Raw genomic sequence first — 6,000 nt, forward strand, 5'->3', positions numbered from 1 at the left:
GACTGCATTCTTCCCCTCTTTATTTATCTACCCCTTTTCCCCTGGACTCCATCCCATCCCTTTCAGAACCTTTCAGAGACAATAACAAAGATCTCAATAAATGGATGCATATATGTGTGGATGCATATATGTGTGTAAGAATCAACACCATTGTAACCAGAAGTACTCTTTCCAAATTTTATATAAAATAACCTCAATAAAAATAGATTTCCTTTTTTGTGGGAATTGACAACCTGGTTTTAAATAGCAAAGTGCAAAAACCTGTGAAGAGCTATCACAGTTCTTCAGAAAGAAAAAGCATTGTGAAAGTCCTTATAAAATAGCTGTCATGTATAGCTGAGAAGAACGAGAATCTCACATTTTCACTGCATGCATTTGAAGTATGCATGCACTTTATGAAAATTCTAGTCCAATGAAGTGTCCTCTCGTTGACTCTTACCAAACAAGTCTCCTACAAGTGGAGGTACTGCCTAGTTTTGTTACTTAGAGAAACTACACAGATGTCAGTATAGTATATCAACAGTCCTAAACTTTGTCATTAGAAAGGAGTAGAAAAATATGCTTCTCATAAAATTTGTTCCAAAATTCTGACAAGGATACCCGTATATCAGGTAATACAACTTATTTCTTAATAAAATGATCAATGAGTGTTTTGTAAAGAGATTAAATATATCTCTGATAGTCTTTAAAAACACTCTAGGATTTGTTTAGAGTTTAATGATTGAAACATTACTAAGAAGAAACTAGTTCATGAATTTAAGGCCTAAGGAACTAAAATTTCTCAAAGAATTTCAGTAAGTCAATATTGTCATGAAAGAAATCCAGTTCATTCATATTATTTGACACTTTAGATCTTAAGCTGAACCTTCTTTGCTAGGAAACTTTAAAATGATGCCAAGACCTTTTACAATTTCTGAAAATTACTATCAGGATCCTCTTCAAGTAGTCATCATTTCCCCTCAAATCAGAATGTACTATGAACCTAATAGAAATAAAGAAAAAGTGGTGATATGAAAATTTGTCATAGTCATCCTATAGGTGACTTATAATCCAAATAATTTCCCTATACATTGATATTCTCCACATGCAAGAAAGTTGAAGAGTTATTAATATTTAGTCAGCCTATTTTATTATATGACAATTGAGTTGCCATCCCCAAAGTAAAGTTCTTCCGCCTTCATTTTATTTTCATGTGATGGCTATAATATGTACATTTATAAGCACCTAATGAAAAGTATCTTTCTTTGTTTATATGTGTCTCTGAAGAGGTTGAAGTCATTTAGCAACTATGCTAATGGAGTATACGCAATTCATGTAATACTGCTTTTTTATTAACTGTTCACTTTATTCAGTCATTTTGGTAATTGCTTCATGATCTGGCTCTTTTTGAAAATATTTTTATTATAAAGACACTGTACAGAGGGGTTGCAATTACATGAGTAAGGTAATGAGTACATTTCCTATTGGGCATTGTTACTCCCTCCTTTGTTTTCCCCCTACTATCCCTTCCCCCCCACCTCCTCAACTCCCTTCCCCTCATTACAGGAAGGAATAGGAGAAACTCTAGGGTTCCTTGGCTCAGGCTGAAAATTTCTTAATAAAGACCCAGAAACACAACAAATCAAAGAAAGGTTGGACAAATGGGATTCAAGAGCTTCTGCATGGCAAGGGACAGAGATAGCAAGATCAATAAAAAGCCCACGGATTGGAAGAAGATCTTCACTAGCCATACAATGGACAGGAGTCTCGTATCTAAAATATACTTAGAACTCAAAAAATTAAATCCCAAACCACACATCCTCAAAGAAACAACAGTCCCATTAATAAGTGGGCTAAAGACTTAAAGAGAGACTTCTCTGAAGAAGAAATAAGAATGGCCAATAGACCCATAAAAAATGCTCAACTTCTCTAGCCATAAAAGAAATGCAAATCAAAACAACATTGAGATACCACCTCACTCCAGTTAGAATGCTATAATCAAGAAATCTAACAATACTGCCTTTATAAATAACGCTTTTCAACATTATTTATCTTTTACTTTTTGCTTATTCACAACTTCCAAACTTCTACATGAGAATTTTAGTTCTCATACGCATTTTGAAAGTCAGTGTGTGCTTTCATTCAGTCTATCCACACATTGTTACGTGGAGCCTTCCAAAGGATACCTTTCTCTCCCTTCCCATATAATATTATTCCAAGGGCAATGTGTCAAACAGGTCTATTATAATTCTCAGTCAGTCCACCAATAAAGCAGCTATGCTCTAGGTCTTGCCCCTCTTATTTGAGTCCTCATAATTGGATTTCTGTTTAGCTCTCAAGCTCAAATCCTCATGAACAGATGCAGTCTTGTACTTTTGAGCTTAAATTCACAACTGAGAAAGTTCAGATTTAAAATATTCTTCTGTTCATTGGAGCACAGAAATAATAGAACATTTAAAGAAAGAGATAATTTTTTTTTAAAAACAACTATTTTAAAATGAAAGTTATCTTTGTCAGATTTCTAGAAATGAAACAAAAGTATGTTCAGACTCGATATCCTATTTTAGAATTGCTAAATGCATCCTGGCTATACCCACCTTATTCTTTATTGGAACACATCTGTTGGAATAATTGTGTGAACAATGTGCCCTTGGGAAAGGAGACAGCAACTTGGCCACTGGGATTGAAACCATGGAAGAACTAGTATAATAGGACAAAGAAGAGAACAGAGGAAGGGAACAGAAGCATGGCTTGAGTGTGTTCATTTTCTAAGAAATATAGGACATTTAATGTTCCTACCTATAATTTCAAATTATAGAAAAAAATCAAGCATAAGGAAAAATAAAACTCTTGGTGATTTTTTTCCAGTGAACTAATGCAAAAGCAGTACTTAGGTTGCATTTTTGACACTTTCCCTATGTTATTCCAATGTGCCCACTGTTTTTCAGAATTAACTATGTTTCTGTGTATCAAATGAAAATATATGACATTGAATTCCAAGGCATTTGACATCACATAAAAAGAAACAACCACACATTAAGTACCTCCTGATGGCAGAACACAGAGCCAGCTCTGAAAGCTGTTAGCCAAAAATAGAACCTATATCTAAACAATTCTCCAGCACTGAATATCAATTTAGAAAGCCGAGAAACATTTTAAATTACACTGTTGTACTACAATCAGAAGCTTCTAGACAGGGAAATTGCCTAAGACAAAAGCCAAGTTCTTTTATTTTTTCTTCCCAATGAAATGACAAAGGGGAAAAATGTAGGATAGGAAGAGAAATGATACATTAAAAGAGTTTTTAAAAAGGGATCCAATTGCATATGGGAGTTTAACATGTGAGATTCTAATTGAAATAAACTCTTTAAAAGAAATGGACACGATGATAAGGTAGTTGTACACTTAATGTTTTGTGTTGTGGTAAAGTCAAGGACATTTATTTTTTCGGTAATTGTGTCATTACATTGTCTTAAAGAAGAGAGCTTAATTTTTAAAACCGTAGACTAAAATATTCATGAGTGAAATGACATTGTGTCTCGATTATGTCAAAATAATATGGGAATTATGGCAGGTTGAGGGCAATGGGTATAACAAGAATGATTCTATCTGTTCATTGTTAACACTTAGTCTTGGGTGTGGCAAATTTTGTCACACTGAGTTCAAAATTCTTCCTATATTTTCAAAATTATTTGTAGATAATACAATATTCTATCTATTATCAGACTATTTTCCAGTTCATATAATAATACTGTGATGTTAGGTTTATTTTTGTTTTAAAGGTATCAGAAAACAAGATTTCTTATGGTTTTAAAATAGCAATACAGTATGTAATCTATCTGCTAAAGTAACAGAAGAGAGAATGGTAAATTTAATATAAAGATAATGAATACATTTAATTTTTCAAATAGTGTGCATTTTTGTCTAATAAAATGCAAATACATCCTATTCTGGAAATTTTTTAATATCCACAAATATTAAGTGCTTATTAGTATAATGTATTATAGGAATGAATAAATATATAGTATTAAAATGTATTCTAGGAACAAATTTGGTTGAATTTGTTTTTTTTTTCCAACAAAGCATCAGGATGCTATTTCATTGTGATCTATCTCAATGTTATCTTTCATTTATTCCTTCATCAGCATTATTCATGACATTTATCATCCATAAAAATTAACATCATATCCATTATGAGTATATTATAACATTTAATATGCTAAGTATCATTCATTATAAGTATGGGCAGCAGTAAAACAATAATTCATACGTATAATTAACTGATTTTGACAAACTGATTAATGAGAAACATTAGATTATTTTTAACATTTAGAATTTACTACAGGATATAGAAATAGAGGAGAAACAATTGAATTGAATAATACAACAATTAGTATTGTGAAATTAGTTTGTAGTACCATTTCCTTTCTTGTAAAAGCAAATGGAAACTTAGCCAGTTTGATTAATATGAATCATTGCATTTTTACGTTAGTGTTTTATTTATAATATCTTACGTTATGTGAAAACAGTTGTTCAGTCAATAGAAATGAAATAATATAAAACTATTTTAGAGTTTATAAGATTAATTTCAGCAACATTGCCTTTCTTATAAATTCTAACAAATAATATGTTTAATTTTTAAAAGCAAATGATGCCTAGTAAATTTTAATTGCTTCAAGTGGAAAATCCTTGTGTTTTAAATTATATTGACAATTGCAATCTCCCTTGTATAAGTGATCAAGACCTTTGCCCCGTTTGAAAACAACTAGCTGAGAAGATCGGAGTGATTTTAAATTAGGGTATCTGTACAATTACTTGAAGGAAGAAAACATTAGCCTATCCATTAGTGTTATAGGTTGCTATAATGAAAAACACACTGTCTATTCATTCAATTAAAAACCAGCCTCAAAGGAAACCAATCATATATTTGTCACCTTTATGTTGAAGCAATTCTGAATTGTAAGAAAGCGATATATTTAGATAGCCTTGGTAATATATTTCTCTGAGATTGCTTGAGATTTTTTAGTATATTAGTTAATTGTCAGAGAAATACATTAGTTAATTGCCAGATGGCCTACCCAGTGAATTATTTTTATCATATCCTAGGAAAATGTTTATGACAGAAAGTACCACATAAAATTATTTTTTCAGATTTATATAACTATAAACATATATAAAGACTAGTCCAGAATGAATAATAAATCTTAAAGCATGTGAACTGGAATTATTTAATAAATAATAGTGATAGAAACAAATGAAAACTCCAAATTGTATCATCTGTTTTAAATTGAACCAAATATTTTCATGGGAACTAAAAACAAAAATCATCTTCCCAAGCAATTATTTGACAAGAGCATTACAAAGACTAGAAATCAAAAATACCATTTTCATGATAAAAGTATCACACATATGTAGGTGAACAATGTTAGATAGTGACACTATGACAGTGTCTATCTACTATCTATCTATCTATCTATCTATCTATCTATCTATCTATCTATCTATCTATCTATCACAGTGTTTTGTGGATTATCTCTTTACCTGATGGTATTTCTTTACCTGATGTGTGTGTGTGTGACTGTGTAAGTGTGGACACACATTTTATAGACTTTTTCTGTACATCTAGAATTATATTTTCATGAATAAAACAAATGTTTTCAGAAAGACTTTAACATGCAACTTTCTTATCTAATAGAGTTAGGATACAGCATGCAGTTATGTCTGGTAGGAAATATAAAAGGTAAATGAAAAGTTTTACCTGGTGAGGCACATGTGCGGGTTTGAAGCTGAGTAGATCTAATGCTTTCCCTAGCAATGTCTCCTCTGACAATCCTCTGACAATACTGCTGCCCAGCAGCAGTATTGAAGGGGTGGGACTTGTCCTCAGTAATGAATTCCCAAGAGACTCTTTCCAATCCAAGAATGCTGTTGACAGACAATGAATCCATTCTCCATGTGTGGACCCAGGTTTTGTATTTGCCATCAGCAGTGGGTGTATTCATGCATCAAGAGAGGATTTGC

The 6,000-nt window shown here is 31.9% G+C and overlaps 1 protein-coding gene across 1 annotated transcript in view; it reads right to left on the reverse strand.

Annotated features, from left to right (window-relative positions):
- Dlc1 (DLC1 Rho GTPase activating protein) overlaps positions 1 to 5,796 on the reverse strand; it is a 436,178-nt gene extending 430,382 nt beyond the window's left edge. Inside the window, exon 1 of the mRNA XM_070016284.1 lies at positions 5,738 to 5,796. The gene's annotated coding sequence lies outside the window, so the exon portion shown is untranslated. The remainder of the gene's footprint in view (positions 1 to 5,737) is intronic.
- Positions 5,797 to 6,000: the final 204 nt, after the last annotated feature.

This window comes from Dipodomys merriami, unplaced genomic scaffold (genome assembly GCF_024711535.1).
Source record: "Dipodomys merriami isolate MVZ:Mamm:240054 unplaced genomic scaffold, mDipMer1.0.p SCAF_12, whole genome shotgun sequence".
In the NCBI taxonomy this organism is placed as follows: Eukaryota; Metazoa; Chordata; class Mammalia; order Rodentia; family Heteromyidae; genus Dipodomys; species Dipodomys merriami.